The sequence below is a fragment of the Hyperolius riggenbachi genome, chromosome 4 (genome assembly GCF_040937935.1).
Source record: "Hyperolius riggenbachi isolate aHypRig1 chromosome 4, aHypRig1.pri, whole genome shotgun sequence".
Classification (NCBI taxonomy): domain Eukaryota; kingdom Metazoa; phylum Chordata; class Amphibia; order Anura; family Hyperoliidae; genus Hyperolius; species Hyperolius riggenbachi.
In genome coordinates, this window is record NC_090649.1 from 407,144,465 (window position 1) to 407,172,273 (window position 27,809).

Genomic DNA, 27,809 nt, shown 5'->3' on the forward strand with positions numbered 1-27,809 from the left:
AGCTCCATTCCATCATCAGCATTGTACTGATGGGGGTCTCGGCTTATACTCAAGTCACTACTCTTTGAGTAACTCCCACAGTGCCCCCAATAAATGCACAGTGGTGGCGCATCATCTAAGGGAGACCACACACTTGACATTTCCATTGGAGGTCCCAGCTAACCTCATCTCGAGTTGTAGCATTGAAAGGCTTACAGGGACAGTGTCTGCTGAGTGGTGAGAATCCTTGAATTCTTATATCAAGTTTTAGATACATGACAATGTGGCTCTGCATTCCTTGCTTTATCTTTATGCCAGCTTAAACTTTGCAATAGGGGTTCTTTGCGTGTCCATCTCTATTGTAGGTCTATGCTCTGGCTTATTATTGCAATCTGCTGAATTTATGGTGCTTTTCTAATATATGGTTGTGGCCAGCCATGGTTGTGAGGGGTATTGTGGATTTTGCCACCCCCGGCTTTCACTCGTTTTTCCTGTTTTTTTAACCACTTAAGCCCGAAGAGTTGTTTATTTTTTGTATCTGAGCAACTTTCACCTCCCATTCATTTGGCAATAACTTTATCACTACTCCTCACAATGAATTGGTCTATAGCTTGTTTTTTCCGCCACCAATTAGGCTTTCTTTGGGTGATACATTTTGCTGAGAATTAATTTATTCTAAATCCATTTTAACAGGAATATTAAGAAAGAAATGGAAAAAATCGTTATTTCTCAGCTGTTGGCCATTATAGTTTGAAATTAATACATGCTACTATAATTAAAACCCATGTATTTTATTTGCCCATTTGTCCCGCTTCAAACACCATTTAAATTATGTCCCTATCGCAATGTATGGCGCCGATATTTTATTTGGAAATAAAGGTGCATTTTTTCAATTTGCGTCCATCACTATTTACAAGCCCATAATTAAAAAATATATATATTGATATACTCCTTTGACATGCATATTTAAAAAGTTCAGACCCTTAGGTAACTACTTATGTTTTTTTAATTATTATTGTTGTAATTTTTTATTTTATTTTTTTATTAAAAATGTTATTTGGCTATTTTTTGATGTGGGAGGTAAAAAGCTAATTTTAAATGTTAAAAATGTATTTATTTAATAAAAAGTGGATATGGGTGTAGTTTTACTATTTGGCCACAAGATGGCCACAGTCAAAAAGTCCTGGGTGCGATCAATCTCGCTCCCAGGAAGAAGAATGAAGACGCGAAACTTTTTAAACTCAGAAAAACCGCAGCGTCTGAGCGGTGGGCTTCGATCAATGAAAGGGATCTATAATCCCTTTTATTGATCGCTGGGCTAACGGCTGGCGGCGGGAGTGCGCACAGGAAACCCCGCGGGAGCATGCACCGCCCGCGGGAGTGCGCGCAGCCTAACTGAATGAGAGTGTTCATCCAGTTGGGCTTAAGTGGTTAAGGTAAAGGTTGTGGAGTCGGGTTATACTCGGGTCGGCGTACACTTGAGTATATATGGCTTATAGTAGCTATACTCTAAAAATAACCCTTTCCTATTCCATTATTTTGTTATTTCTTACATTTATACCTTTAGGATTTTTCTTGAGATCCCCCCATTCTTTGGAATCCCATTACACAACACATCTAGCACTCTCCAGTCTTTGAAAACTTTAAAGCCTAAATTCAGGAACCTTTTTTTGTCTAAAACCATGTATTAACCATGTGTTTTTTGTTATTATAATGGGTTTACAATTCTATTTAAGAAACAAACAATACAATTTTTTCAATAAAAATGTAAAATACTTGGTGCAGAGGTTTATTTGTGCTGATCTCCCTGCTGTAGATGTCCGTTGCATATACAGTCAGTTAGTAGGGAGATGTAGCTTGACTGTCATTCGCATTCCGTCTGGAGCTCCATGTAAGATCTTGCCTCATGGAATGTGGATGATTATGAGAATGGTGATAAATCAGCCCACAACGACATGGGAGGAGCTTGTTTTTTGATCTAAGGGCAGTTGGAGGCTCTGCCATGGCGCCGGCTGAAGGGCGTGCCTCAGACAGCTGAAACAGTGGGGAGCACCGAAGTGGACGGCTCACTGGCCGCCCAAAGCCCCCTTTTCTCTCTCTCACTCCTCTCGCTCCCTCCATATTGGCCACCCGTTTTCCTAAATATCTCTTGCACTTAGTCAGTGCCTTAACCACAAAGTCCAGACCTCCCCCACTTGTTGCAGCTGCACTGCTCGGCATTCTCAGACCTCAAAGCAGCGGTAGCTCCGATCCTCGGGAACGCCATCAGGAGGTGCTCAGACTGAGGCTGTGCATCCAGCTGTAAGAGGGTTGCTACCTGTGACGGGAGCATTGTAGAATTACGGCTTTTGCACAGGACAGCTGCAGGGGGCTGGTTGAAACCCCAAGTTAATTTGTTTTTTGCTGCTCTAGGTTTCCTCAAAACTTCAGTTAGGTAGATGAATGACACCGTGCAGAGTGCAGAACCTCATTGTATCAGGAAATACCTCTAAAATGATGTGACTTCAGTAACTGAAACATGACAGATTGCTATGGGTTACCACACCACATAATCACCGCACTGTATGAAGATATATATGTTTGGGGCCCATTATTTTGCCCCAGCACTTTAATTAGAGGGATTTCAGAGTCTCCTCAGGCTAGCTGAAGAATGCTAGAAAAAAAAAACACACACGCACACAGCATAACTGGCCTTCAATTAGCGAGGTTCCAGCATTTTTCATGGCTACCTTCCACATAGCTATGCGCTATATATGTTTCCCCAGGGCTGTGTTATCTCTGTATTCCTAAATCTGCAGGCAGATTTGTTATAACTAACACTATCATCATCACGGTATTGAAAACCCATTATTTTCTAAATACAATTTTTTTTTTTTGCATCTGGATAGCTCTAGGCTGGGCCTATGTTCATATATCGTAGGCATGATTTATAATTACACTGTCACTTCTACGGATCCCCAAAGCCTATCATTTGGCTGAAGCTAACAGGAGTCGACCAAGCAGAGTCGTTTCACCTGAGGGTGGCTGGGGTCAAAGGTCGCCTGTAATAGCTCCTATATGCATCTGCAGATCTGTAAATGAAACCGGAGTCTGATACAGTCCAATACACTTTCTTTGTCTTAGACGGATGTTCTAATCAAACAAATTACCTATCCCATGATCACGGTCACTGATCCAGAGATTCTGGTGCAGACGTGTGTCTGGAATGCTTGAAGCCTTCTCAGCCACTCAGTGCTGCTAAAGCGCGACCTGCGTAGCCCGAGCGAACGCAATTAAAGGCATGCATGTGCTCTGTCTAATGCAGCCTGAAAACCTGACATATGCGACACCTTTCCTGTTATTAATTTACGTTCAGAAATAATTGAACTAATCTGAGGTGAGATTTACAGTGTGCAGGATGATATCTATAAAGAAATCTTTGTGTAACCTCTGAGGGGGTTGGCGGTGTGACCTAAGGAAAGCATTTTTTTCTTAAGAAACACTTTAATTTTATTTTTATGTGTAAGAGCTTTTTTCGTGGTGAATGTGTTTTTTTCTTACAAGTGGAAGAAGGGCTGCACTGGGGAACCATGAGTACCAAATCCTTTATTCAAAAACATACAGATAGTTTTCAGATAAAGGATACATCTTAAAGAGGAACCTTAATCACATATAGTAGAATGCAGTCAATTAATCAGGATACCCATTTTTATAGGAAATATATTAGTTTTTATCCTAGAAACACTTCCTATAGCTATATATTGCTGTATATTGGTATGTAGCCACGCTCTCCCACTGAGTCTTAGCCTAGGCTATTTAATATGCAGAATTCTCCCCACCAGAGCATTCTGGTTGACCAAAGATTTTTTTTCTACTGGCTTCAGAGCTCTCAGTAAATGAACATTCTGCAGAGATCACCTGCCAGTACCAAAGATGTTGCTGCCATTTGGGATACATTTCAGAAAGTAGATTTAGGGAGAGGAAATATTTTACAATTAGTTAAACACTGAGTAAATCATTTTATAAATGAATATTGCAAAAAATAAATAAATGCAATAAACAAAGCAATGGTATTTAGTTATGTTGACTATGGTTCCTCTTTAATCATTTCACAGCCCTGTACTTGAACCTGCTCCCATGCTGATGGATGCAACGTAGGTACATATTATTTTAACCTGTGAGTGTGTCCAGTTGAAATTGAAGATCAGTTGGGTGCGGGATAAGGCCAATAATTAAAAAACCTGTTAAGTGCTATTACCAATACTATACTGTCATCTTTACAATAGAGAGTTCAGGGTTCATGGCCTTATTCGACATCCTTCAGCTATCCCTCAATGATCCCATTCCTAGCTATATCCTCCACTCTTAATATAGACCACTGCCTAATGCCTAACCCTAACCTCCCCCCCTAAGGTTGAGGCCCTGTCCACAGTGGTCAGTTCTTTTGCAGAATAATTCTGCATGTCAACTCACAGCCTATACAATTCTGTTCACAGTAATATGTTGTAACTGATTGCGTTATTCTAACTCACTGCATGCAGGCTTTGTATTAACGTCTATGGCCAGTCTCCATCAAAGTTCTCAGTCATTAAAACAATGAGTGCGCTATGCAACTGACCACTGTGAACCTAGCCTAAATATTTGTTAATGCTACCCCCCCCCCCCATCCTAATGCCTAATTATAGCCTCTTCCAAGATACACTCCTTCCTAATACCCTAACTGTCTAACCCTAATTGTTAAATATTATCTACCCACCATATCCACCCTTTCTCTTAAACCCTTAATCTGGTAGAAGGGCCACCACTCTAGGACTGGTTTAACCATGCTTGTTATGGGTGCGTGGATTTTCGTGCTCATATTGTCATGGGTGAGGGGCATGGTGGCTCCAGTTGTGGTATGACCCTTAGCAGATGGACCCCTTTATCATCAGGGACACCACAGTCCAGTCGGCGTCTTTAGACCCGCCTGTGTTTGCTGAAATGTCCAAAAAAAAGTCCACTCAGGTTCCTGGCTGTACTCTTATGCTGTACTGTTTGGAACCATCTGCAGTACAGACTGTTGGTATATAAATCCAAATACTTTTGGCAGTTTTGAGGTTTCACATGCATTACATTTTATATGTTGTTTTAGCTGTTTGCCGAGGGTTCACTTTTTATCTATCTAAGTCGCCACCTTTCTTTAAAAAAACACAACTTAGGAAATATAAATCAGGTATTCGTTGCAAGCTGTCATTTAATTTCCCTGTAGTGGAAAGATCCAAACCCACCACCAACCATTTCACAATGGCACGCGTGGCTTGTGAAAGCTGAAGTATAGATTAGAACAGCAACATTACAGAATAATACATCCGTGTTTAAAGTATTTATTTCCTGCTCTCAGTCCTGCATATCCCTTGTATTGAGTAGAGCACATGATTGCCTATCATTTAGTAATTATTTTATTGTTTACTTTTTAATTTTATTTTTATATCAGATGAGTATGAAAGCATTTAATGCTTGTTGATGAGAATATTCACAATGTGACATTGTTTATGTTGCAGAGGTACCACAATTTCTTTATATGAACTTTGGATCTCCATGGTCAAGAGTGATGTCATCACTGCATAGATAACTAATAGCAGATTTGCTATAAATGTATGACCTTAACTACTAGCCGACCGCGTAACGCCGATGGTGTGGATGCGGCAGCAGCCCCAGGACCGCCTAACGCCGATCAGCGTAAAGTCCTGGGGCTCTGTTTTGCAGGAGATCGCGTGCAGGGTGCGCGCGCATCTCCTGCCTGGTGGGCACAGCGGAGCTCCGCCTTCAGTCTCCGAGCAGCGGTTGCCGCTCGGGAGACTGTTAGACGCCGTAACCGCCATCTAATTACATGTACAGCGCTGCGATCGGCCTCCTGAGACACTCCTGAGACACAGAGGTGATCGGCTGTCATAGGCTGAAGCCTATGACAGCTGATCACGGGGATTGGCTGGCGGTGGGGTTACAGTATTAAAAAAAAGGGCCAGTTCATACTTGTTTAAAAAACTTATTCGTGGCTCCGTTTTTGGGCCCGGACCAAAAATGTAGACACAGATAACAATGTTAAAAATAGCAGCTGTCTTCACTCACTTGAAAAAAAAGAACACAGAGTCTGAGCTTGTCGCGGCTTTATGGACCCAGATCGATCCCGGATACACGGAGGGGTAGTGAAAGGCAATGCAGAAACGGATCTCCCTCTACACAGGCTATCTTGCACACAGAAACGGAGGCAGATTTGCATTGCCTACTGCCTGCTCCTCCCCTTAACCCCACCCCTATAGGTGTTCCCAGGTAGCCTGGAGGGGGTAGCAGCCAGGACGGGGGACAGCGGGTAGTAATGAGCGAACGAACGGGGAAGCAATTACCTTACTTCCTCTGCTCGCCGCGTGAAGTCACATGGCGAGCAGAGGAAGTAATTGCTTCCCCGCTCGCTCATTACTTTTGCCGCACATAGCTGGAGGGGGAGTGGGGACGAGAGGCACCAGGTGAGGGAGGGTGCCCGCTTTACCCGCTGCCCCTACCGTCCTGACTGCTACCCCTCAGGCATCTGTTTTTTGGGGGGACGGGGGGACGCAAATGGATCGGAAACGTATGCTGCAAAAGGGCAGCACGGATCCATTTGCGTTCCGGTTTTTAAAACCGGAACCCGGACCTGGCTTTCATTCTGCAACTGGGTCTAGTGTGGACCAAGCCTAATGCTCGATGCATTACAAAGCTATGGGAGATATTGATCATCACTCAACCTACAGCAGTCCAAAATTTTGCCTCATTTTCATTACACGTGGCTGTCGACATTTTATTTTCTGATAGTGAAAACGAATTTGATCTGACAGATCATGTTAATCAATGGGTTGATTTCCTACCACTTTTTTTTTGTGTGTGGAAATAAAAAAGACAGTCTGTTGCTTCCAGGGAAAAACATACAAGTTTTTTCCACATGCAAATGCACATGGCACTCAGAAAGCCGAAAACAAAAACCACACGCAGAATATGCAAGTGCAAGTAAACGAATCCAGTGAATATTCAATACATTTTCATTTGAAATCTGATTAGATGTGCCCTGATTTTTTTTTTCCAGATGTGATGGCCTTACATAACACCTTAAAGGGGAACTTCAGCCTAAACAAACATACTGTCATCAAGTTACATTAGTTATGTCAATTAGAATAGATTGGTAATATAATCTCTTACCCACCCTGTTTTAAAAGAACAGGCAAATGTTTGTGATTCATGGGGGCTGCCATCTTTGTCATGGGGGCAGCCATCTTTTTGTCCTGTGTCCTGATTACCCCTCCCAGCTGCACACACTAGGCTTCAAATGTCAAATTCAAAATGTAAAAAAAAAAAAATTGCACCAAAACAGCAGAACGAGAACAACAAAATCAGAAATCCCATCATGCTTTGCACAGCATCAGGGGGAAAAAGCCTGGGCAGTTTTCTTCTGTGCAGCTAAAAATGAGGCTTGTATAAGAGAAACAAAGTTCTGATGCTGTGAAACTGTTAAAGAAACACCAAGCCTTTTTAGTGCTGCTGAGTCGATTCTTAGTCCGGAGGTTCACTTTAACCACTTGAGGACCCACCCTTTACCCCCCCTTAAGGACCAGCGCTGTTTGATGGGATCTGTGCTGGGTGGGCTCTGCAGCCCCCAGCACAGATCAGAGGGCACGCAGAGCGATCAGATCGCCCCCCTTTTTTCCCCCCTATGGGGATGATGTGCAGGGGGGGTCTGATCGCTCCTGCTGGTGGCATGTTGTGGGGGGGGGCACCTCAAAGCCCCCCTCCGCGGTGACATTCCCTCCCCCTCCCTCTCCTACCTGTCCCCCCAGTGATCCGGGCTGCACAGGACGCTATCCGTCCTGTGCAGCCAGTGACAGGACCTCCTCTGTCACATGGCGGCGATCCCCGGCCGCTGATTGGCCGGGGATCGCCGATCTGCCTTACGGCGCTGCTGCGCAGCAGCGCCGTACAATGTAAACAAAGCGGATTATTTCCGCTTGTGTTTACATTTAGCCTGCGAGCCGCCATCGGCGGCCCGCAGGCTATTCACGGACCCCCCCGCCGTGATTTGACAGGAAGCAGCCGCTCGCGCGAGCGGCTGCTTCCTAATTAATCAGCCTGCAGCTGGCGATGCAGTACTGCGTCGCTGGTCCTGCAGCTGCCACTTTGCCGACGCACGGTATAAGCGTGCGGTCGGCAAGTGATTAAAGAGGAGCTGTTAGGTGTAAGGTCTCAGAGAAAAAAAACACATATATCAGTAGCTAAATATTGGCTGTACTTACATTACATATGCATTTCCCTGTCCACGTTTGGATTTCACAGAATTTTTATATAGTATTTGCAGAGAATGATGCTCCCGACAGCTCATGGCAGGTTCCATGTTTGTCTGTCTCCTATGAAGCCAAACGTGTCGTCATGTCCTCCCTGCTTCCTGATGATTCAACTCACAAAAAAGATCCTAATGGTTCATGATCCGGACAACACTACTGTGCAGTGAATATTAATTAGCCATGTGGCTAGGAACAATAGGGGACTCATGCAGTATACTCTAACGGAACATATGCCATGATTTTTCAGTGCTGTGAGCTGGGCTGAGTTACAAGCTGCTGTAACTTGAGCCTGTAACTTCTCACTAGCAGCGGAGGGGAGGACCCAAGGTGGGAAGAAGCAGCCCCAGAATGCTTTGCAGTATGTTTTGCGGCCTCTCGTACTTTTAAGAGCTTGGGAATAACAGCCTTGCTGTTCAGCACACATCAAAAGTAAGAGAGTGTGATGATCCACTCAGCTGGCTGCACAGGCAGACAGCTGTTTGTCCATTCCTCTAGTCTGTGGGCTACAGGTCTCTGGAACAGAGACCTGTCTTTCCATTGCAAGTTTCTGGTCTGTTCTCTTGCTGGGGAATTTGCATACATTCGTTATGCAAATCCCCTACCTGCCTTCTTTGATGACTGGCACTATAAGAGCCTTATGTTTCCCAGAAGGCTTTGCTGGTCATTTCCTTTCCATGGTCTGTATCTGATGGACACTGCTGGAGTGTCAGCCATTGCTATCTAGTATAGTTAATTCCTGGGGGTTGCTTTAGGCTCCCCTTCTAGCCCAGTCAGGTTGTATTATCTGTATTGCCTGTTCTGTCTTGTCTTGCCTGTTGCCATTGTCCTGTCCCAGCGGTGGTGGACAGGAAATGGTTCTGATCTCTGTTCTTGGAGTATAGCTGGTGCAGCGGTTGCTACCAGCTATCTCTTCTGTTCTGTCTCCTGGGATCGCGCTAGCTACTTTTCGCTAGCGCTGTGGATCCTTCTGTTCTGTCTCCTGGGATCGCGCTTGCCACTTTTCGCTAGCGCTGGGGATCCTTCTGTTCTGTCTTCTGGGATCGCGCTAGCCACTTTTCGCTAGCGCTGGGGATTCTTCTGTTCTGCTACTCTGTACATGGATCACGCTAGCCACTTTTTGCTAGTGCTGTGGATCCTATCTCTCGTTTGTCCCTGTTTTCGTGTGTCTGTCTTGTCCGCTACGCTTGCTGGAGGCTCGGTGAGGTAACCGTTAAGCAAGCGCTCGCGTCTTCTGTTTCATGTTTGTCTGTTAATGGTTAGTTAGGCGTGCTTGTCTCTATTGTGCTTATCACGTGGAGATCGCGCATAACCGCGTGCACTGTTGCGAATGAGTGCGCTGTTCGCGGTTAGCTAGCGTTTGTTATTTTCCGTATCTCCTTATTGTATTATTTGCTGTGCCTTTGCTACCCAAGTATTCTATTCTGATCTGCCTTGTGTCACGTCTGGCGATCGCACCTCTCGCGTTCCTATTTCGTATCTGCTGTTGTGTGTGTGCGCGGTCACGGGGTGGCGACTGGATTGGCGCACACACATACAACCTGTCCCTTTGCTCAATCTCATTTGCAATCGCCTCTCTTGCGATTGCGTTCTGTGCTTCGTACAATTCCTGTCTGGCACTTGTGGAGGTACAGAGGATTGGTTCCTCTGCACTCCCCAGCGCCATCTGCCGACAGGAATTTCCCTCTACAGGTGCGTAGCACCTTTTGCTGGGTGCCTGCAAATATACGCTTGTGGAGGATTTCCGCCGTGTCAGCGCACGCGTTGTGCGCTGATCACGGAGAAAGTTCCACAATCGTTACAGAGAGATTTTTAACTTCAGTATTGCCTTTTTGGCTTCCTTCTAAACCAGGGGTTGGCAAACTACGGCCCGCGGACATCCTCAATCCGCCCCCCCCCCCCCCCCTGAAGCCTGCCAAAGCCTGCAGCTTGTTTATTCTTTTTTTTTTTCCCGTTTGAAATAAATCCGCCCCGCAGCGTGTTGCACGCAATCAGACAGGGGGACTGAGGCGGCGGCCGTGGCGTGCCCTGGTGCTTGGCTCCGTCATGCTGCTTGACTCCGCCCCCCACCTGGAACCATTGGCGCAATTTTGCTGCGCTCTGCCCGCCTGTCCGCTCGAGACAGAGCAAGCGAGCGTTGTGTGCTGGGGCCTGGTGGACTTGCCTGAGGGACCTGTGTGGGGCAGCGGCTGCCTGGGCTGCATCTGGCTGGCTGACACGAGGAGGGGACACGCCACGTGCCTGGCTGCTGCTGCTACGGAGGAGGAGGAGGAGGTCAGATCTGGGGCAGCTGCTGCCTGGGCTGCATCTGGCTGACTGGCTGGCTGACACGCGGAGGGGACACACCACGTGCCTGGCTGCTGCTGCTGCTACGGAGGAGGAGGAGGACGGATCTGGGGCAGCTGCTGCCTGGGCTGCATCTGGCTGGCTGGCTGACACGCGGAGGGGACACACCACGTGCCTGGCTGCTGCTACGGAGGAGGTCGGATCTGGGGCAGCTGCTGCCTGGGCTGCATCTGGCTGGCTGGCCGACACGCTGAGGGGACACACCACGTGCCTGGCTGCTGCTGCTGCGGAGGTCGGATTGAGGTCGGAGAGAAGGTAATCCTACTTTGCCTTCCATTTTTCAACATGTGCTGGCAATCTCATCGCATTTGTGGGGGGATCTGTGCTGGCAATCTCATAGCATTTGTGGGGGATCTGTGCTGGCAATCTCATCGCATTTGTGGGGGTATCTGTGCTGGCAGTCTCATAGCATTTGTGGGGGGATCTGTGCTGGCAAGCTTATAGCATTTGTGGGGGGATCTGTGCTGGCAAGCTTATAGCATTTGTGGGGGGATCTGTGCTGGCAAGCTTATAGCATTTGTGGGGGATCTGTGCTGGCAGTCTCATAGCATTTGTGGGGGGATCTGTGCTGGCAAGCTTATAGCATTTGTGGGGGGATCTGTGCTGGCAAGCTTATAGCATTTGTGGGGGATCTGTGCTGGCAATCTCATCGCATTTGTGGGGGGATCTGTGCTGGCAGTCTCATAGCATTTGTGGGGGGATCTGTGCTGGCAATCTCATCGCATTTGTGGGGGGATCTGTGCTGGCAGTCTCATAGCATTTGTGGGGGGATCTGTGCTGGCAATCTCATAGCATTTGTGGGGGATCTGTGCTGGCAATCTCATAGCATTTGTGGGGGGATCTGTGCTGGCAAGCTTATAGCATTTGTGGGGGATCTGTGCTGGCAATCTCATAGCATTTGTGGGGGATCTGTGCTGGCAATCTTATAGCATTTGTGGGGGATCTGTGCTGGCAATCTTATAGCATTTGTGGGGGATCTGTGCTGGCAATCTCATAGCATTTGTGGGGGATCTGTGCTGGCAATCTCATAGCATTTGTGGGGGGATCTGTGCTGGCAATCTTATAGCATTTGTGGGGGATCTGTGCTGGCAATCTCATAGCATTTGTGGGGGGATCTGTGCTGGCAATCTCATAGCATTTGTGGGTGATCTGTGCTGGCGGTCTCATAGCATCCTGTCATGGCCACACCCTTCCCTGCTATGTCACCGCCCACATCCGGACATGGCCGCGCCCATTTTTTTTGCTGCGGCGCGCTCCGGCCCCCGGCCCATTTTCAAAACTCAATGTGGCCCTTGATGTAAAAAGTTTGCCCACCCCTGTTCTAAACTGTTTAACACAAGAGAATAGAGGTTTAAATTAGCTTTTGCAGCCTGACAGTTACTCTTTAAGTAAGAGGGATATGGAGGATACCATATTTATTTCATTTTAAACAATTCAAGTTGCCTGACTGTCCTGCTGAAGTTTGACTGTATTTGCCCTATACTTGTTTCAGGAGTGTGATTCTGAAACAACTGGCATTGTTTAAAAGGAAATAAATATGCAGCCTCTATATACAGTAACTCTCACTTCCTTTAATAAAATTAAAATCAAATCTATATGAAAGCCTTAACTTATAAAAAGTGTGACCTAACTAAGACCTTACAAGCAGTCTCTAACCTTCTGACCATGCTTAACTCTTAGGTCATATGTTATTTTCACTCTTGTATTATACTCCCTAATTTGATTCCTCTGTTGATGGCATGATATCACCAATAACTAATAAGATAGCATAATTCCTGTTGTAATCGTTGTTGCAAAGTATCTAAGTATCTAGTAACCCAGCCACCTTGATACGCCAAGTATCGACCCTATACCAGCAAATGGAAAGTCCTCAAGAGCTGTGCTGCTTATACTCTCTTCCAAAATTGAATCTGTAGGTAGTTGGCTTATGCTCCTACAGACATTAACTGTGCTATTGTCTCACCTGCCTGCTGACACATGCGACTGGAATTCTGTCCAATCACTTGTTTTACAATTTGGCTCCCTGGCCCATCCAATGTAACACATCCTTATTTATCAAGGTGGCTGAATCCCGAACCATTGTATGTACTTATGACTCATTGAGTTATCAAGCCATTTTGTCTATGGTGCTCACCTTTAGCATTGTATAGCAGACCTTTTCTCTGATGCAACTGCTATTGTTTAATTTTGTTCCGGCAATATTAGCCGGTTGTTTAATTCTCTGTATTTTTTTGAAATTCTTCAATAAAAAAACAACAAAATTCTAATCTATATAAAAAAAAAAAAAAATAATGAACAGCTTATGCTGATCTTATGATAAGAAGAAAAATGTGTCTCGCCATAGGTTAATCCTAAAAAAAAAATTAGGCTACTTCAATAACCTTTTTTTTCCATGCACTTTACTGGCTTCAGTTCACTGGTCAGAATTTATAATGCACTGTAAATTAAGGAACAATTAAAAGGGTGAGTTTAGCAAACTAATCCTCAGTACATTAAGAAATTGTAGCCGCCGAGTCTGGGCTGTATCACGGAAATCAGGAGAGGATGTCATCTTATTTTAGAGGCTGAAATGAATCACTCCAGAACAATGGAAACCAAAGTGCAGATACTAGGAGCGAACAAATAGGACCTGTCCTGGGATCTATTCGGAGTTTGTCAGAGGAGTAACTAGATCCTTTTCCAGGCATCAGCAGAGGAATTCCTTTTACAGCCATCTTCAGGCAAGTCATTTGTGTTACATGAGAATAGTGCCAGCAGAGTGCTGAATTCAAGTCATTACTTTTGCAGATCGAGATGCATGTTTAACAGTTGTAATAAAACACCGATAAAATGTGAGGTTGTCTAGTTACGGGTCGCCGGGGCCTTCATGGATACAGTCATCGATAAAAAGTGATGAAATATCTGGGTGGCCTGACTGAAAATAACCGTACTATACTTAAATGCTTACAGTATTAATAGCATGTTATTTCATTTCACACTGCCTGATGAAATAATATTCCGTCATTTACTCAGCGATTCTATACCACAAAAAAAAACCTGAATCTGTAAAAATTGCTATTTCACTTGAATATTTAAAGAAAACCTGAGATGAAAGCACCGCTGAATCCCTCGCCATCCTCCCGACTCCTGGGTGCCTCTGTTCTCCTGTTAGTGGTTCTGGTAACTGGCTCAGCTGCGCCAATTGGGCTCTTCTGCACCCTATTGGCACGACTGAGCCAGATTACAATGACTGCTAGCAGGAGAACGGAGACACTCAGGATGATAGCGAGGGAATAGGTGCTTATTGAGCTGGAGGAAGCCTTGAGTAAGTATCAAATCTTTTACTTTTGTTGTCTCAGGTACACTTTAAAGATTAACTGTTAGGCATAAAATACACAATTAGTTCTACATTGCAGGCTGATATATTAGTAGAAATGATGTTAATCAGGCAATTGACAAATTTAAAATCATCCTTACTTTCTTTTCCATGTGCAGTTTCTCTCCTGCTGCCCCCAGGCTCTAAGAGTGTACGCATGGCCGCAGAAGAGAAGTGACAGGCATGCTGAATTAGCCTGATTGGCTGATGCCTCTGTCACTCACTTCTCTGCTCTTTGATTGGCCGCCTTGGTCTCCCCTTCTCTCCGGTGGTCCTGCCGCTGTAAGAGCGCAGGGAGGGGTGCCAGAGGATATATACTGTCACTGTCCTCTGCCCCCCTCCTCCAGTAGCATGTCTGCACCCCACCTCAGCCCTTCTGTCGCCCACCGTTGCCGGATTCTCTCTCTTCCCTGCACTGAACATCGGGGAAGGATAAAGGCGGCGCACACAGAGTCCCTGAATAATGGTTCCAGGCACTGCAGTATCCTTCTATATTCTCTGCAGTGCAGAGAATACATGGGAAAGGCAGCGCTTGGATACATTATTAGGTGAGTCTGTTGTTGCTGCATTTATTCCTCCCCGCTGTGCACAGAAACAGTGCAGGGAGGAGGGGGATGTGGGGGGAGGTGGGAAGGATCCAGCCAGAGCACACGAGATGGCCTCTTCCAGCAACAGGAGTCATCTAATTTAATAATAAAGAAATCACAGGAATCAAAATGTGGACACTACAATACATCTATTATGTAAGTAGAGCAAGTATTTATCTACTTACATATGTGTTTTGGGCGGGGGGCATTTTTTAGATAATAGTTCCTCTTTAAAGGATATCCGAGGTGACATGTGACGAGACATGATGTGATGAGATAGACATGTCTATGTACAGTGCCTAGCACACAAATAACTATGCTGTGTTCCTTTTTTTTTCTTTCTCTGCCTGAAAGATTTAAACATCAGGTATGTAAGTGGCAGTTCCTGTCTGATTCAGGACTGGGTCAGACTACAGTGTGACCTTCACTGATAAGAAATTATAACTATAAAACACTTTCTTACCAGAAAATGCCTTCTGAGAGCAGGAAAGAGATAAAAAGGATCAATAGTTCATAGATTTTAGCTTTGGCATGCTTCAATGAGTGTGTCATTAAGCAAAAACAATAAAAGAGTAAAAACTTGATGTAGCGTTGGTGGTATAGTGGTGAGCATAGCTGCCTTCCAAGCAGTTGACCTGGGTTCGATTCCTGGCCAATGTATGTAAGCTGGCTTTTGACATCCTACAAATCCCTAATCAAGCTCATTTTTCTCTTGGGTATATCACAATGGTACATGCTAGGCTGGCTTCTGCATGTAGCGTTGGTGGTATAGTGGTGAGCATAGCTGCCTTCTAAGCAGTTGACCTGATTTGATTCCCGGCCAATGTATGTAAGCTGGCTTTTGACATCCTACAAATCCCTAAGCAAGCTCATATTTCTCTTCGGTATATCACAATGGTACATGCTAGGCTGGCTTCAGCATGTAGTGTTGGTGGTATAGTGCTGAGCATAGCTGCCTTCTAAGCAGTTGACCTGGGTTCGATTCCCGGCCAATGTATGTAAGCTGGCTTTTGACATCCTACAAATCCCTGGAAGACAAGACAGGAGGAGGAGGAAGGGAGGATTACACTCCGTGATTGATGTATACACACGCAAGATGTTATAAAGCAGTTTAGGCCTGCAATTTAGCATTCAATGTGATTTCTGCCCTTAAAACACTGCTTTGAGTGAAATTTAGATTTTTTACGGGACTTTTGACGTCTATCCCACTCAACCATGCCCCCTTCCAGGTGTTAGACCCCTTGAAACATCTTTTACATCACTTTTCTGGCCAGCATAATTTTTTCTAATTTTCCAAGTTCACCTCCCTATTGAAGTCTATTGCGGTTCGCGAAAGTTCGCGCGAACCGAACTTTTGTGGTAGGTTCGCAAACCGAGTTCGCAAACCTAAAATCAGAGGTTCGGGCTATCTCTATGGGAGAGTGGGGGAGGTAAGGGGTTAATTTTAACCACTTAAAGACCACAGGCTTAAACCCCCTAGTGACCAGGCTATTTGTTTACAATTCAGCACACTGCAGCTTTAACAGTGTGCTGCACGGCGATACAACATATAAGACAAATGAGTCTGCCCCCCCTTTCTACTCACCAACAGAGCTTTCTGTTGGTGGGTGCTGATCGCTGCTACAGGCATTTTTTTTATTCATTTATTTGCGTTTTTAAAGTGTGTTTTCCCCCCATCCCCTCCCTCCCCACGATGAGCAATCAGGGAAATCCTCTCTCTTAGGCATCAGCCCATGAGAGAGGATTACATTCGCAGCCGCTCCAGGGGACAGCCAAGTGACAGGGCTGTCCCAGTTTAGTGCTGCGGTAAATTACAGCGCTGTACAAGCAAAACACGCACTCTCCTGACTAATCTCCTCCCCAGGACTTGATGCCGATCGGCGTTAAGTGGTCCTGGGGGAGCCATCTTGTGGCTGCCAATTGGCATTGGGAGGTCACAAGAAGGTTAATGTTATATGTATGGGTTTTTTTATTTAAAAAAATTATGTAAGTGTAATTTTACTATTTGGTCACAAACAGGAAGTAATGCATGTATGTGTTACTGTGTTTTTTACAATGACTGCAGGCATCTCATTGATGCCAGCGATCATTGACAAGGGGACTTAGATTAATGAATGGGAACTGCTTTCCCATTCACCGATCTCCTTACAAATGGGAGTGAGCACATGAGCCAGCGGGAGCGTGCACATCAACAATCATGGTGGGATACCTTTATCTATGCCCCTGGAGCTAAGATGAAGTCTGTGAGGGCGTAGATATACTGTATGATTTTCATTGGCTGGTTAACTTGGGCATCCCAAGCACCTCATAATTTGACTCACCTATGTGCCCCGGGAATGATGTCACATCATGGATTCCATTCACATCTTCCCCTTCTTCTGGCTAACGGTCACTGTGTCTTTGCAGTAGCCCAACTCCCAGCAGAAAGTTCTGGGAGGAGACATGGGTGGGGACAGAACTGAAATTGATCTGAAAAGCAATGGACTGCAGGAATTAATTTTGATGTTTTGGCTTCAACTTGTCTAATATTCACACCTGTAAAAAGCATACAGCTTGTGGAATTGGAGTGGGGTAAGAACATCTAAAATATGGGTGCCAACATATTCTTCTCATTTTAGGTTTCTGTTAAAAGTTGTAGACTTTCATAATTTGTTAGCGGGCAGAAGAATTAGTTGTAACCTGGTTGTAACCTCTCTTATGCGTAGGTATTAGTACGTCGTGGGTGAGTTGGGCGCCGGAATAGCGAAATGACGGCTCTCCCTGGCGGCGTTAAATATTATTCCCATTCCAAATCTTTGCAACTCAGAGGGAAGTTAAATTCCGGGTCCAGCAATCAATGGAGCCCTGAAGCCCCTAATTACTTGTATGTGCCCGACGCAGCACATCATTGCTGCAATGGGGCACCTAGTTTTGACATCCAGCGCTGAGTGCCGTGCGCTGAAACCACCTGCTTTATCTCTTGGGTTTTCAGATCATGTGATTATGTCTACAAGATCATGTGAGCATGCCTACAAAATGGTGAGGATCACTTTGTATCAGTGGAGACTGCAGGATCCTGATTCAATTACAATTACAATAACAATTGACTTTAAGGGCTCGTGATTGTTTAACTCATGCAAATTGCAATAAGCATAATTCAATTACAGTACACCGCAGAGTGAACATTAGCTTGCCCATTGGTGCGAGAAATAACTCATTTGAATGTCTACTATCATCGTAATGTTTCGTCATTCAATTAATAAATAGAGAAAAGTGAATCTGTTCAAATCAGGTTTGCAATTTTTTTTGCAAACTTACTGCATTATCCCAAATAATTCAACCAAAATTTGCATTGGACTCCAAAATTTAAATAGACTTAATAGACAAGACACATTTTCTTTAACAATTGAAGAAATGGACCTCCTCCTAGGCACAAGTGTTGATTGTAATTTATAATTTCGCTTTCCTGAAATTTTACTTAATTTTCGCAATTACGATCCTGATTGTAATTCCAATTTTGCATGTAATTTAGATTTTGCATAATTTTCGCAAGTTGCTAAAAATGAATGAACATGAATATACAGTATACTGTATAAAATGTATGGGCATGCATGCAAAACCAAATGCCTTGAAGTCAATAGGCAATTACGAGTATGTGCAAAATTAATTTTGCATTAGTAGGAAATCTCTTATTAGGATTTTCATCAAAATGACAAATTTAACGGTGAAATTCCTACTATGTGAAATTCGAGCTCATCGCTATTAGGCACTGGTGGGGTTTGAATCCCATGGGAAATAAAAACCTGCATGCTGACAGAGGGGCTTGTGGGGGTTGGTTTGGGAGGCTATGATACCAATTTTTATAAGAAAATGTGTGCTGTAAATTGTAAAATGGGGATATTTACACCCCCCCCCCCTTGTGGTGCCTAAACCTAAGACTCCCTTGGTGGTGCCTAACCCTAAGAACCCCCCTGAATCTGCCTAACCCTAAGACCCCACTGGTGTTGCCTAAACTAATACCCCCCTGCTTGTGCCAAAACCTAATACCCCCCTGGGGGTGCCTAACACGAAGATCCCCCTGTTGGTGCCTAATGCTAAAACCCCCTTTCCTGATGCCATTTCAAACGTAGAAACAATAACATATTTGATATGTGATATATAATATAAAGTAAAATATGTACATACAATCGAACTGTCGCGAATGGTTCGCCTGCGAACGGTTCCAGGCGAACTTTGGGGGTTCGTGTTCGCCTGCATCAGGCGAACTTTTGCGGAAGTTCGATTCGCCCCATAATGCTCTATTGAGCAAAACTTTGACCCTCCATATCACTGTCAGCAGACATGTTATTGTCGAACACACTTCTCTCACTGCTGGAGGCCCACCCACCCTCCTCCAAGCAAGGTCCTTTATACCATTTGACTCAGTTGTCTGCCTACACTAAATAGTTATGGGACAGCTGCTACACACTCTGCTAGGGAGATTTTAATTAGCCTCTTGTGGGTCCCCTCCTCCCTCCTACCGGAGGGAGGAGGGTCTCTTCTGCCAGGGAATTATACTATTTTAAAAACCAGTATACATCATACCATGGCTGTGAATCGAACCCAGCTCTCACTGTGTGGTGGTGGCCAAGCCACCCTAACCACTGTACCACTACAGTAGTAAGTTAAGCTGGCCTAAAATTTACCATTTATGCTCAATGCAATACAAACATGTTGCTTACAGGGAACCTTAACTGAGAGTGATATGGATGTTTCCTGTAAACAATACCAGTTGCCTGGCAGTCCAGCTGATCTTTGTGACTGCAATAGTGGCTAAATCACACCCTGAAACAAGCATGCAGCTAATCCAGTCTGACTTCAGTCAGAGCACCTGATCTGCATGCTTGTTCAGGGGCTGTGGCTAAAAGTATTAGAGACACAGGATCAGCAGGCGATTCAGGCAACTGGTATTATTTTAAAAGGAAAAATCCATATCCTTCTCCGTTTAGGTTCCCTTTAAGGATTTGTAGCATAAAAGCCAACTCACATTGGCTGGGATTTGAACATGGGTCTCACTGTGTGGTGGGCATGCACCCTAACCACTGTACCAACTGAAGCTGGCCTAAAAATTACCATTTATGCTCAATGCAAGAGAAAAAGTAGACAAGACAAATAACATTTATATCACACTTTTCTCCTGGTGGACTCAAAGCACCAGAGCTGCAGCCACTAGGGCATGCTCTATAGGCAGTAGCAGTGTTAGGAAGACTTGCCTAAGGTCTCTTACTGAATAGGTGCTGGCTTACTGAACAGACAGAGCTGAGATTTGAACTCTGGTCTCCTGTGTCAGAGGCAGAGCCCTTAACCATTACACCATGCAGCCACTGCTTACAGATATGTAGCCAGACATGGCCTTCTCTTTTGTGTTCAACAGTTGTCCAAAGAGAACCCCAGATAGCCAGGTAGATTCATATCTCTCTCTCTCTTCCTAACACTGCTACTGCCTATAGAGCATGCCCTAGTGGCTGCAGCTCTGGTGCTTTGAGTCCGCCAGGAGAAAAGTGTGATATAAATGTTATTTGTCTTGTCTACTTTTTCTCTTGTATTGAGCATAAATGGGAATTTTTAGGCCAGCTTCAGTTGGTACAGTGGTTAGGGTGCATGCCCACCACACAGTGAGACCCAGGTTCAAATCCCAGCCAATGTGAGTTGGCTTTTATGCTACAAATCCTTAAAGGGAACCTAAACGGAGAAGGATATGGATTTTTCCTTTTAAAATAATACCAGTTGCCTGAATCGCCTGCTGATCCTGTGTCTCTAATACTTTTAGCCACAGCCCCTGAACAAGCATGCAGATCAGGTGCTCTGACTGAAGTCAGACTGGATTAGCTGCATGCTTGTTTCAGGGTGTGATTCAGCCACTATTGCAGTCACAAAGATCAGCTGGACTGCCAGGCAACTGGTATTGTTTACAGGATCACTCTCAGTTAAGGTTCCCTGTAAGCAACATGTTTCTATTGCATTGAGCATAAATGGTAAATTTTAGGCCAGCTTCACTTACTACTGTAGTGGTACAGTGGTTAGGGTGGCTTGGCCACCACACAGTGAGAGCTGGGTTCGATTCCCAGCCATGGTAAGATGTATACTGGTTTTTAAAATAGTGTAATTCCCTGGCAGAAGAGACCCTCCTCCCTCCGGTAGGAGGTAGAAGGGAGGTGGGAGGAGGGAGGGACCCACAAGAGGCTAATTAAAATCTCCCTAGCAGAGTGTGTAGCAGCTGTCCCATAACTAATTAGTGTAGGCAGACAACTGAGTCAAATGGTATAAAGGACCTTGCTTGGAGGAGGGAGGGAGGGTGGGTCCTCCAGCAGTGATGTGTATTTCACTCAATCAGGTGTGCCTCCAGGTATTAGAGGTTTTGAAACATGTTTTCTATCATTTTTCTAGCCAGTAGAATTTTTTAAAATTTTCAAAGTTCGCCTCCCCATTGAAGTCTATTGCGGTTCGCGAACTTTTTCGTAAACCGAACCTTTCGCGGAGGTTCGCGAACCCAAAATCGGAGGTTCGCGACATCTCTAACATACAATCGAAATAATATGACAAAAACAATAACGTTTCAAGTTTCTAAACCATAATATATTTCAAAAATTATAATGTTCTAATGTTGAAAATGATATTAATGGGGCAACCATTTTTCTGCTATGGGCACCAAATTAACGATATTTGCATTAGCGCCTATGGGGATGCTCAAATTATCCACTAGCCACTGGCGCCCTTTTTTCCTGCTACCCATATGAAAATTCCTGAAGATGATAGAAGTGTACCGAGGATGATGTCTCAAGTATACGGAAATAAGAAGATTATAGAAGAGAAGATAGGGAATACAGGTAAAAAAAGATGTATACAGCTTGCAAAGAAGAAGACTTTTAAGTATTAGTTTAATAATGATGTTGTTATTGATGGCTTTTGTTTCAGATACACACATTTTACCCTCATGGGGTCGTTGACGTGTACAAAGCTACCAAAGCAGCAGTTCATTTGATTTCTGATCATAATTAAAGAAAAACTGAAAGGATCAGGAAAAAAAAATGTATACATGCCTGGGGCTTCTTCCAGCCCCCTTCAGGCTGATTGGTCCAGCACCGTCCTCCTCTGCCTCCTGGATCCTCTACTAGCTGCCCCAATAATTGCATGAGTCGGGGGGGTACTGCGCATGTGCAGCCTGGCCGAATGCGCACCCAACAAGCTCCCGTCGCTAGAAGCGTTCTGCGCCTGCATCGTACTACTGTGCAGGCACAGAACGCTTCAGGCCATAGGAGCGTGATGGGAGAGCATGCGTGGCTGGACTGGTAGACCTACCGGGCCACCTAGCGGAGGATCGAGGAAGCCTGGGAAGACAGCGAGGGAGCAATAAGCCTGAAGGGGGCTGGAGGAAGCCCCAGGTATGTATAATTTTTTTCCCTTTCGTCACAGTTACACTTTAAATCATTATGCCAGTTTTTGCATCAATTACCACACTGTCTGTGGCTATCTCAAGATAGCATTAATATTTATACTAAGGATGAAACTCTTGATGTTTCTAAAGGCACCTATAGATCTGCATGGCTTTTTGGTACTGCATTTTGATATTTTGTACATACTCGTTTCGCCCTTTTTTTTTTGGGGGGGGGGGGGGGTGTTACTTTAAAAAAATGAACTTTCTCTCTCTGATGGGAACTGCAGTTTCAATATCTTTTTTTTGTTTAAAACCAATGCAGATGTGAAAATGCCTCTTAAATAGAGCTCTTGAAATATTGATGCCAACCTGCCCAGGCATTGTTCCTGGCACAGACAATAATTACATGCTAATGGAAAATATCATAATTAAAATGTTGTTATTAAAGAAAAAGTACCAAGAATTAAACCCTATTATCATTGTGAGCTGTTGGGTTTTGTCATGGTGATGTGTTCGTAAAACATTTGGAGCTGTTCATAATTTTTTTGGACACCTGCCTGTAATAAAGTTTCTGTTGGGCTGACAGACCTGCCAGTGAATCTGGCATTGCAGAGTCATAGTAATTAATCCAGAAGAGATTGTGGCTCAGTATCCTTTTCTGCCTGCAGTTGGTAAGTAAATGATATAATATTTGAATGTTGCAATATACAGTATGCTGTACTGTATACTAAGCCTATTATATAAAGAGTCTATATAAAGAGTCTAAAACTCTTCCCCAAAACTGTGGGGAAAAAGTCAGTGCTTCTTATATTCCGAATATATGGTGCAGAGTGCGCAGGAGAGCACTTACTGATCCTGCTGACGCACAGCTACACGAACCCCTACTACACCAAACTACACTTCACTACCCCTGCTGCCCCCACCAACGACAGTACAGTACACTAACCATTAAAGTAGGAAGGGGGTACGGGATATCACCCTATTAGGCTCGTCTCACCCATAAGAAACCACATGCAACCAAACAAAGATAGTATGGGGAGCCCAGAGCTGGTGAAAGATGTATAAATTTATTCATAAATATATGGCAAAATTCCACAGACAAACAACCGACAAACAAACATATACCCTCCCAATAAAAACACTAAGGAGCCAACTGACATCTGGGGTGAAGCGTATAACTTGGAGTGCACTCCTATCTAGTCAAAATACGCATGCATGCAATTTCTTCAGGCCCAGGAAAACAGCTGCATCACCAACAGAACGGAACTTGATCCAAGATAGTAAATAGCACCAGCCCGTGTGTATCAGCATTCATACACGCCTCTGCAAAGTCCGCTTACGCCCTCATTACAGACACCTTAGGTGTCTAACCTCAACCCCCATAGCGCAGGCATACTCGTATTGTGGCACTCACGTGACCTGTGTAGATGGTTGTAAATGGCGTGGGTTCGCCGTAGCAGGAGTTCTTTCTCCAGTAATCTGGTCAATTTGATGTTTTTGGTCCCAAAGTGCTAAGGAGCAAGGAGCGGGGAGCACCCTTGGCGATTCCTTATGTGCAAGGGGGGAGGAAGAGTGGCGGAGGCACGGGCGGCGATTCTCAGGAACACTTCCGCATCTGTGAGCGTCTCACGTGACGCGTTTCGTCACGAACCACGTGACTTCGTCAGACGTGACGTAGGGGGGCGCTGCGTAGCTTCTTATACCCACAGGGAACGCCCATTACTCGGGCACATCTCATGCGACTTAAAAGAGCCGTAAAAATTCATCAGTCGCCATCTTGTGGCCAAAAATGATTGGTACATCCCAGGACCCTTTAGAGCCAAGATACAGATATCTTCAGAGGAAAGATTTTATATTTAAGTCTTTATTTAGACCCTGGGGGTGTAAACTCCCACATTTATATATCCACATGGACTCCTTTCTCAATAATTGTCTGTCAAAATCCCCACGACGGGGGCTAATATTCAGTCTATAAATCCCCATAAACCTCAAACCAGACACATCAGAGTTATGTACAGATCTAAAATGTAAGGCTAGAGGATTTAATTTCTTTTGATCTATTGTGGTACTTCTAATGTTACTAATATGTTCGCCTATACGTGTATTCAAGGATCTATAGGTTTTACCAATATATATTAAATCACAAGGACATCTAATTTGATAAACAACTCGAGTAGTATTGCAGGTTATACGATCATTAATGAAAAACGATTTAGATCTATCATGATTAAAGAATTGGTTACTTTTATGCACATATCTACATACATCGCAATCCAGGCATTTATGCATGCCTTTATTACCTTTAGTTCCACCAAAACTATCACTCCCCCCAAATTCGCTTCTAACCAAGAGGTCATTTAAGTTGGTACCTCTTTTTGCGGCCATATGTGGGTACTCCCCCACAATCTTGGCCATGATTGGATCCCTCAAAAGCAAATGCCAGTGCCTCTGTAGGATCTGTTTTATTTCCATAAAGTGAGCACTGTATGGGGTAACAATCCGTGGAACATCCTCACCAACTTTAAGTACATTTTGTGTGGGGGCCCTCCTCATACCAAAAAGGTCATTTCTATTCCTGGACAAGGCCCTCTTGTATGCAGTGATTATAATTCTATTTGGGTAACCCCTTGACCGCAATCTAGCTCTCAAATCCCCCGCCTCTTTTTCAAAGTCCTCAAGATTACTGCAGTTCCTCCGCAACCGCAGGAACTGACCTGTGGGCACCGCCCATTTTTGTGCGGGTAGATGAGAGCTTTCGGCGGACAAAAGGGTATTCCCTGCCGTAGGTTTTCTATATGTACAGGTAACCAATGTAGTACCCTCTTTTTTTATGGTCAAGTCCAAGAAGGGGATCTCTTTTGGGTCACAAGTATATGTTAAGAAAATATTTCTGTTGTTAAAATTCAATTCAGAGACAAACAGCTTTAAGTCTAGTTCAGTCCCCTTCCATAACATGAACACATCGTCCACGTAGCGGATCCAGAGGGCGACGTGCTCCGCGTACCCACGCATAGACCTCACCACCTCCTGCTCCCAAAAACCCAGGTGAAGACATGCGTAGGACGGGGAGCACGCCGCCCCCATGGTCACACCCCTCTTCTGTCTATAAATGGAACCTCCAAATTCAAAAAAGTTATTCTCAAGAATCAGTCTCATAGCGTCCAAAACAAAATCAGCATGGGCCTCATGGCCTTCGTAATGACCATTTAGAAAAAATTCCAAAGCCTCCAAACCCTTATCATTAGGGATGGACGTGAAAAGGGACTCAACATCAAGTCCCACGAGCAGCCAGTCCTTCCCGACTTGCACATCCCTGATGCCAGCCAAAACATCCCCGGTGTCCATAACAAAAGAAGGTAATTTGGTGACAATACTCTTAACCTTAAGATCCACAAAGGTGGCCAATTTTTCCAAGGGGCCATTGTTCCCCGAGACTATCGGGCGGCCCGGGGGGTTATTTAGGTCTTTGTGTGTCTTTGGTAAAAAATAAAAAGTGGGGATTGTGTATTCCGAAATAATCAAAAATTTCATCTCTTTTTCTGTCAGGACACCCTCCAAAAAACCCCATTGTACCTTTAAATTAATTTTCTCAATCAAATCCTTAAAGGGACTAACCCCGATTCTTTCATATGTAGATCGATCACTCAGTAATCTCCTAGCTTCTTTCTCATAATTAGTCCTGGTCATTACGACCACATTTCCTCCCTTGTCGCTTTTCTTAATTATAATCGTAGGGTTTTCTTTAAGGGATTTGAGGGCCTCTCTCTCCATCTTGGAGAGATTGTCCCTACCTTTTTTCTCCCAATCTATTCCCTGCAGATCTTCAGCCACAAGGTCCATAAACATGGATGCATGTCTGTTAGAGGTAAGGGAGGGCATGAAGCCAGACCTTGGATAAACATTCACATGTAGGGTGTCTGGGCACCTTGCTGGGTTAACATCGCCAAAAAGGTGATCCAGGTCAAAATCATCTATATCAATGGGGGAGGGGAGACTATCAGACAATCTTTCCTCTGAAGATATCTGTATCTTGGCTCTAAAGGGTCCTGGGATGTACCAATCATTTTTGGCCACAAGATGGCGACTGATGAATTTTTACGGCTCTTTTAAGTCGCATGAGATGTGCCCGAGTAATGGGCATTCCCTGTGGGTATAAGAAGCTACGCAGCGCCCCCCTACGTCACGTCTGACGAAGTCACGTGGTTCGTGACGAAACGCGTCACGTGAGACGCTCACAGATGCGGAAGTGTTCCTGAGAATCGCCGCCCGTGCCTCCGCCACTCTTCCTCCCCCCTTGCACATAAGGAATCGCCAAGGGTGCTCCCCGCTCCTTGCTCCTTAGCACTTTGGGACCAAAAACATCAAATTGACCAGATTACTGGAGAAAGAACTCCTGCTACGGCGAACCCACGCCATTTACAACCATCTACACAGGTCACGTGAGTGCCACAATACAAGTATGCCTGCGCTATGGGGGTTGAGGTTAGACACCTAAGGTGTCTGTAATGAGGGCGTAAGCGGACTTTGCAGAGGCGTGTATGAATGCTGATACACACGGGCTGGTGCTATTTACTATCTTGGATCAAGTTCCGTTCTGTTGGTGATGCAGCTGTTTTCCTGGGCCTGAAGAAATTGCATGCATGCGTATTTTGACTAGATAGGAGTGCACTCCAAGTTATACGCTTCACCCCAGATGTCAGTTGGCTCCTTAGTGTTTTTATTGGGAGGGTATATGTTTGTTTGTCGGTTGTTTGTCTGTGGAATTTTGCCATATATTTATGAATAAATTTATACATCTTTCACCAGCTCTGGGCTCCCCATACTATCTTTGTTTGGTTGCATGTGGTTTCTTATGGGTGAGACGAGCCTAATAGGGTGATATCCCGTACCCCCTTCCTACTTTAATGGTTACGTGTACTTGCTACGGTGTGATATCCCTGGTGTTCTTTATTAATTTCTATTAATGTTTATTGATTAATAATATATGACTGAATTCTAAATATGGCTTATGTACCAAAATTTGATACATCACGGGACTCAGATGACGCATATGAGGGAATAGAAGATGAAGTGGCTAGTGAGGATAAATTATTGCTGGTGCGTTTGTTTCGCCTGCATAAACGTATTTCCATAAAATTTATAAAGAAAAAATTGGAGATTATAAGCATGGATAGATACATTGACAAAAATATTATCCCTAGGGGAATTCGAGAAAGGGTAGCCCCAGCCGAACACCTGCAGACTTTACGCATGCTCCCAGATTGGGAGAAAGAATGCAAATCACATGGTTTGAGGATTATGAAAATCTTTGTGAAAGAGGAAAAAATTCAATTTAAAGATATAGAAAAAGAATTAGAGATTAGTGCACTGAAATTGAATGAATATAAAGAAAAAGACTCCTTTGGAGAGTTAAATGAAAGATTAAAGACAGATTTAGAAAAAGAACAGGATAGAATTAGGGAAATTAAAGATAAGAAATTTGCACGGGATGTAGAGGATTATAAAAATGGGGATATTTTCAATCTAAGTGGACGAAAATATGGAAGCAGGCGTGGACCAGGCAGGAGAGTCGGCTGGGGCAGTAACACAGAGGAGTCAGGGGCTGACACGTCAGGACATGAGGATGGCGCGGGCCCTAGTGACCCTAGGGGTAAGGGGAGACGACATAAAAACAACAGGAGACGGAGGAACAACAGTTATAAGAACAAAGATAAACGTAATGACCCTACTTTTTTAGGAAAAGGAAAAGGAGGAGGGGGAGAAGAGGAAGACGAAGAAGGGATAGGGATGCAGACGAGACAGAGACAGAACAAGGGGTCGTCTCGTTA